This window comes from Dermacentor variabilis, chromosome 4 (genome assembly GCF_050947875.1).
Source record: "Dermacentor variabilis isolate Ectoservices chromosome 4, ASM5094787v1, whole genome shotgun sequence".
Taxonomy (NCBI): domain Eukaryota; kingdom Metazoa; phylum Arthropoda; class Arachnida; order Ixodida; family Ixodidae; genus Dermacentor; species Dermacentor variabilis.
Genome location: NC_134571.1, coordinates 34,263,930 through 34,271,709, shown reverse-complemented (window position 1 = coordinate 34,271,709; position 7,780 = coordinate 34,263,930).

The following is a 7,780-nucleotide window of genomic DNA, read 5'->3' as shown; positions in this document are numbered from 1 at the left end:
CGGGTGAAAGGGGACACCTGCTACTGTGGCAAAGGGCCAGGTGTTGCGTGAGGGGAGAGGGCATCAGCACGTCACTCTCACTCTCAGAAGCCTATATTGTTCCCATGTTCTTTGTACGCGTAAGCTCTCATGTGCGTTCTAAATGCGTCCCAGAAAGGCCTAATCAAAATGTCAGCAAGCCTCTCAACGCACTCGCTTGCCGCTGAGGAGCTCATAACTCGAATGACTGCTCAGCGGCATTTTATTGAACATTAATACTTTTGCGTTTACAACTAATAAGAAGTGCTTAGGTGTCCTGGGACATTTTGTATCATCACCAGCACCTACACATCTCTTCCTGGCACACTACATAATTCACAATTTCAGTGAACCTGTTATCTGAAGGAACAGCTGACATTTAGTAGCTACATTTCCATGGATATGAGAGTGGCACATCGCATCTTGTTTCTAGCACACTGCATCAATGTAGGGTTGCCAACTCTCAAGTGGCTAAAGCCGGGACGGCAGAGGGGGAGGTAGCTAACAACGTCTGGCCTCTCAGAGCCAGGAGCCATCAGTCTGCATGTCCAACAAAGTAGAACAACTTTTTATTCATACCATGTGTGCTGCGTCCACCTCAGTCGAAGAAAACCCAGCTCAAATAACTGAATAAAGTTAAACCTCAATATAACGAACTTCAATATAACGAAATTCCCAATACAACAAAGTATTTAATTTTTCAAAACTTCTTGCCCATAGAACACCATGTATTTTGAACCTCAATATAACGAAGTGTGTTTGCATGCGACTTCAATATAACGAAATTTCTCTGCTGCTGCAAAAGAATGCCAAGGCAATAAATGGAAACTTCTACAGATGCAGATCATCAAATGGTTGAATTACAAGCGGCTGCTTGCAAACGAACCCCACAAATCGCGTGCTGTGTAACATGAGCGACTGCCGAAGTGCAGCCGAATCGTCTTCCGTATAAAGTCCCAAGTACGATAACATCCTATCGCGTCCCGCGCACTGTGTGCTTTAGGTGCGAGTGAAAGCTTGCGAGGGTGAGCCAAGAAGGTGGCTTCGCAAGTGCCTACTTCCCGATTGAGCAAACGGGAAGAGGGGGAGGGGAGCGAGCTTGCGGTAACACGATCAAACGCGGGCAAGGGAGCGGGGGAGGGCGAGGTGCCGAGCGAGGAGTAAGTTGGCTTGCATCTCGGCCATGGCTGTGCATGGTTGTAAGCACGGCTGAGCGCATACGCAGCCGCACACGCTGCTTTAGAGGTAATCTGCCGTGTGTGCACAGCTATCTTGCTGTGCGCTTATTATTGGAGGTTGCATAATCTCAAATTTCGGTGACTCGTTGAAGCGAGAGGCAGATGAAGCATTCGCTCCCCACTGCTGGCGCTTTTCCTGATAGCGTCGTCCCAGTGCGGGCGACACTATCAGCCGCTGGGACGGAGTGCACGCGAAAGCATGGTTGGTTTCGCTTAATTCTCACCGCCGAGAAGATATCGTCGATGTACACTGTCGTCCTTTAGGAAAGGGAACACACGAGCGCGTGGCCTGGCTTCGCGGCGGCTGCCTACAGAGCCATCACCCGACAGCTTATGAAAGCATATCCGCTTTCGGTGTCACCTATTGGCAAGCAAAATAACGAGTCATGGCCGGTGGCCAAGTGCTGCTAAATTACGCTCCCTCTTCGCCCGTGCAATGGGCAATGCCTGCAGCGCATCATCTGCCGCCAACAAGTCAATTGTGGTGCGCAAGCACAGTCGTTATTTTATTTGCCAATAGATGACACCAAAAGCGTTCGTGCTTTTTTTAGCTGTCGATTGACGGTGCTGTAGGCAGCCGCCGCAGAGCGCAGGCCACATGCTTGATGTTCCCTTTCATAAAGGACATCAGTGTGCATGGCATGAAACTGTATCGTTCGTCGGAGGCTCTCAAATTTATCAAAATGAATTTTCTTAATAAAATTTGCCTTTTTCGATTGCTCGATAATTTGGGGAATTCCGCGTCCCCTTTGCATGCAAGAAAATTCAATAGGTGACTGCATTTATTTGCACAGAAGGTCGAAGTTCAATAGAATGAAATTTCGACATAATGAAGGAAATTGCTGATTTTACTGACTTCCTTATATAGAGGTTTAACTGTAGTTTATTCTCTTCCTCTCTCCTACCACATGTTGCGAATTACAACAAGAAAGGTGCAGTACAGTTCCTTGACTAACACGGCTATCACTACGGGTAAAGGAATTGTGGGTGATTAAGGCCTACAATAGAAATGGAACTGCAACAAAAACAAAACTACCTTTATTCTTTTGAGAATGCAACAGAACACAAACACAAGAATGTCCAAATGAGCTGTCAGGCATTATAGAAAGGAAATTTGGCCTATTTATTATATAACATAAAAAAGCGAAAGCCGGGAAATTTGGCTTTCCCTACTGGGTCAAGCCGGGACAAGGGACGTTTACTCAAAAGTCTGAACTGTCCCACTAAATTCAGCACGGTTGGCAACCCTAAGTTCATGTAAAGCGAGGCAATGTACTAGAAAATCTAACTGCACTAATGTGCTAAGCCAAGGCAGATTGAGAAGAGTGCTGCCTCATGAGGTGTTTGTAAACACTGGTGCACTGCATCAAGGGACAGGAAAAATGAGACCACTGCAAGCATGTACTACTCTCGTCCATTCACTGTCAAAATGTGCACGCCAGAAACAGGTTCCAGCTTCCCTCAAATAACTATGGCTTCAGTCATACTGAAAGTCAGTTTCTTAGTGGTACATTTCAATCTTCTGTCCATACAATGAGAAGCATGTGTGCACACCAAAACTTAACCTGGCAGTGAAGCTGAGCTTGTGTTTTGCAGGCTTATTGAAGATGAGCCAAGGTCATCCTTTGTAAACAGCACAACTTTTGCTAACTCGTCATCACTAGGGAATGGGTTAACCAATAGAATCATGCTTTGCTCCATGCTTTCCCCCCATGTCCTTCCCACAATGTTTCATTTCACCATGCAGTGTACCAAGGCATTATAGTACTATGAGCATGTATAACCCATATGAGAGTGTATCAGGCAAAATGCCACAAGCCAGAGTTATTTAGCTTGTTTTATTAAAGGGCAACTCATGCACAAAGCTGCCATGACTTTAAGTGCTGTGTCACTGAGTGCATCACTACCTCATGAATAACTTCTTGTGATCAATGATAAGAAAAAGGAGTAATTTATCTGCAGAATGATAAGGCATGGATGATGCAGGTATCAGATACCTTTAGAGACAGAAATTCTCTTTTCTGTTTAGCATGGCAACTTACACCACCAAAAGCTATATTTTCATGTGGCATGTCACTAACCACATCACAACTTCCAGCAGAACTCTATTTTCATGATGAAAAGACAAGCATTCTGGTAAAATTGGCATCTTTGCAGAGAAAAAAGAAATGGTACTGGGAAGGGGGTCAAGTGAGGGAGAGGCATGTTTCAAACAAACTGAAAACAAAGTAAGATGGCAATATGCTGAATACAAACATTGTGCGACTGAAATTTATTCAAAGGCTTTGCTTGACATATATGATGTACTCATCGATTCCTGTGTTGGGTAGGTGAATGAACGGTGTTTGTCCGTATCACTCACATGGCTTAAACTAGTCATGCGAGTTGACATCATAAACTCCAACAGGTGGTTATTGGTGAGAAGATGTGTCAGTGAAGCAGAGGATATGCTTGGACTAATATAAGAAAGCTTAGAAGACAAGAAAAGAAGAAGGAGAGGATACAGTTCTGTCTTGCAAACGTGATGGCAAAAAGCTTAACGCTTTATGAAGAAAGCACCAATCCCCTGGTGCACCGCATTATCTTCAGGGACAGGAAGCAACAACCCGGAGACACCTTTCAGGACTTCGTCACCGCGTTACAAAGGCTAGTGCCTGCTTGTGCGTTTGGCGCTTGGCACGACGAGTCCCTACGCGACCAAATCCTGCAAGGCATCGCATCAGCAAGAATACAAGAAACATTACTCTACGAAGGATCGTCCCTTACGCTCAAGGAAGCCGAGGAAATCAGACAAAGCGTGGAGCAGGTTGACAAGGGACTTCAAGTCTTCAACAGCTCGTCTGTTAAGCGCGTCTCGATGCAACGCCGCGATAGCATCGACAACCATCACCTTCCTTGCCCGGGCGCACAAGATGGCGGTCCCAGCCACCCTTCTCCCTCGACCCGGCAGCTTCAAGATGGCACTCAACAGCATGGCGGACAGTCGCATCCTCAGGAGGCCGGCCAACATGACGCCTGGCTCGAACTCCACGAAGCCAGTCAAGACATCGCAGTCCATTGCTACCGATGTGGTTCACCCCACCACATCGCATCCGATCCAGGCTACTCGGCCAAGCACGTTTCCTGCCGTGCGTGCGGAAAAGTGGGACATTACACTTCAGTTTGCCGTTCGAGGAACCGAACGCATCGACAGTCCCCTGCTCCAACGCAGCTTGTTTCCGCTACTGCTGATACAGAATCAACCACTACAGTCCCGTCTGTGCTTACAATTCAAGCTTTGGGCATTGACATTCAAGGGTCGTCGCTCACATGCCAACAAGTGTCAGGAGCTCCAGCTGACCCAAGTGTTCAGCTTTCGTCTCTTCAGCACAATGCTCCATCGGACCTTGCTGGTGAAGCAGCGCACTGATACGGACACAGAGAAGACACACAAGACGACACTCGCTGTCGTCTTGTGTGCCTTCTCTGTGTCTGTTTCAGTGCGCTGCTTCACCAGCAAGGTATGATGATCAATCACCAACTAGCCCAACTTTCCCCATTACTGAGCTCCATCGGAGTTTGCCCATCTGTTCTCAGGACAATCGGGACTTGTAAAGGCCTTCATCCACGACGTTCGTCTTCGAGCTTCAGTGCAACCAGTCTCGGTGAAACTGCATCCTCTACCTCTGGTTCTCTGTGAGCAAGTCTCCGCCGAGCTGCAATGGCTGGAATCAGCTGATATCATCGAACGAGTCACTGCGTCCGAGTGGATTTCTCCACTCGTCGTCGTTCGGAAGAAGGACAATTCTATTCGACTTTGTGGCGATCTTAGAGAACCCAACAAGGCTATCCTCATAGACGCCTTTCTACTACCTAGGGCTGACGAACTGCTGCATCGACTCGCTGGTGCTACTGTGTTCAGTAAGTTGGACTTACAGTCCGCTTATCATCAGGTTGTATTGTCCGAAAAAAGCCGTGAGCTTACTACTTTCATCACTCATGACGGTCTCTTTCGCTTCAAGCGTCTGTGTTTGGGATAGGCATCTGCGCCTTCCGATGTTCAGCAGATAATGCCATCTGTATTAAAAGACTGTCCCGGTACCTTGTGCTGCCTAAGCGATGTTTTGATTTGGGGCTGCACACAAGCTGAGCACAATAAAAGTCTGCAAACTGTGCTTTCCAGAATCTCAGCTGCTGGCATGGAGTTAAATGCAAAGTGTGTATACAGTGTCCCAGAGCTCACTTTTCTTGGACATAGGTTCAGTGCAAAGGGCATTTCGCCGCTGAAAAACAAAGTTCAGTCAATTGTTGATGCTCTGCAGCCAACTGACAAGAAGTCACTGCATTCATTTCTTGGTCTCATGCGGTAATATGCTAAACTGATCCCACAGTACGCTGAATTGGTAGAACCCCTTAGGAAACTGCTAAAGCAGGGACAACCGTTTGTCTGGGATCAGGATACTGAATACAGCTTCCAGACTATTAAGGAAGTGGTCGCATGCGAATTCGGCTCTTACGCCAAAGCGTTAAGACGTACGTGGACCATCGTCGCGCAACAAAATGCCCCCAATTTCGTCCAGGAAATCTCGTCCAAGTACGTAACTCGAGAACGTCCGGTCCTACATACTCGGGTCTATTTAAGATTTACCGTAGGGTAGGTCGCAATACTTTCATGCTTGAAAATGGCAAACGTTGGAATGCATCCAAACTTGTGAAATGCCCTGCACGACAGGATTTTCTTGAAAACTTAACTGAAGAGAGTCACCTCAGTGACTGCCCATCCCTTGATGATTGTTTCCCACCTTTTTTTCCAGTTACTGCTGGTATAGGGGATATCTTACGTTTCTTGTAGCGTAAACTTGCAGTACGCACATCGTCACTACGGTACTGACCCCCATACAAATTTGCCTTTCATGCCAAAAAGTTATTGAACATTACTTAGGTCTTTAGCATCCTCACGGGGGACTATCCCAACTTCCTGGGAGTGTAAAGTGATTGATACGCACAGTCTTCAATCCACGACAGCCACAGAGCTGTCTCGAGTTAGGCTCAGGGCGAATGAGCCACCCATCAGTGCTGTCCCAGGGGGCACACAGATGTTTGCACTGCCTACCTTTTGTACTCTGTGAATTCTTTTTCATGTGTGATCTGTATGTGCAAGTGTGCATCTCGTTGTCTTCCCAAGACAGGTACTGAAACTCTTCAGAACTGTAGTGCAATCGTGTTCATTTCCAGTCTTCATGTTGTGTGTTTCTCTTAAAATGGGGAAGCCAAAGATATCTGCCTAAAAAGAAAAAGTCTGTGATTGGTACTAATGTACCTGAATTTTCTATTGTATTAAGATGTCATCACCAAACAGACATGTTTCAGTGCTAACATGTGTTCTTCTTTAACTCATGACTTGCTTTGCTGCGAGGAGAGCGAGTGGTGCATTTTTCTCTCAAGGGAGAGGTGATGTAATATCCTGTGTCGGCTTCCAGTTTCAGTTTCGAATCGGTTACATCAGGGCGCCACTCAGCGCCAAATGCTGTAAAGTACGCCTGCTGCGTTTCCCCTCACTGGAATAAAGGATTCTTTGTCTGGTCCCCAACTTGAGCAGTCCAGCTCTTTATTGCGGCGCTGCGTGCCCCAGCCGTTTAGGCCTCATGTTGTAGGTCTTCCGCCCGGCTGCCCCGTCGAAGCTACTACAGCTTTCCCTACTGCACCCATTCAGCATAGCTATCCCAATAATGATGGTTTCAAACGTTGTTTTCGAGACTTTCCTCGCTGCTCATGGACACACTGCACCACCTGACATATAGTAGAAGTAAACTTTTGTTCTTTATAGAGTTTATTTTTTTTCCCTGCTTGCCAACAATATTTAAATGGGCTCTGAAGATGTGCGCTCGCCAGAAATGAAAACAAAAACACCCGCCCCCAAAAGTGGCATACACACTCCAAAACATTGCAGTTCTCACGATTCGGCTGCATCTGGGGCTGGTTTTATCAACAGTTCAAGCAACAGTGATTCAGAGGATGCTGCTTTTTCATCCGACTGATTCTAAGAGCAACTATGACGGAAATTGACTTGGAACTTGAGGATTCACCGCTATGTCGTGCTTCTCAATCAACTGAAGCCATTTAACACTACCCAGCTAACATGGAAACATACTGAAACTGAAAGAAATATTATGACAGCCAAACGTGGCAAAAAAACTGAGTTTACAGCAAGACTTGCGATGCTGCCCTGTATTTCACATCGAGGAACTGCTTTGCTGTATGGCAAGCTCAATTGTAGAGCTCCCAATTAAATTTTTGTAGTGCAAGCAGTTTTCAAGGAAAATGTTTGCTTTCTTTGCAGATAGGGCTTATTATAGAAACATTTTGTACATCTCAAAAGTTTTTATAATTTTTTCTTTTTAGACACAAACGGACCTTCACAAGTTTTGCTGAATTTTATTCCACAAGCTTGCTGCAATAAAACTTTTGGGCCAGTTCGTTCATAGCTGAAAACCATCCTGTGTACCTGTGCCTTTTGTTCATGCTTTTGTGCTGTTTGTCAAGGT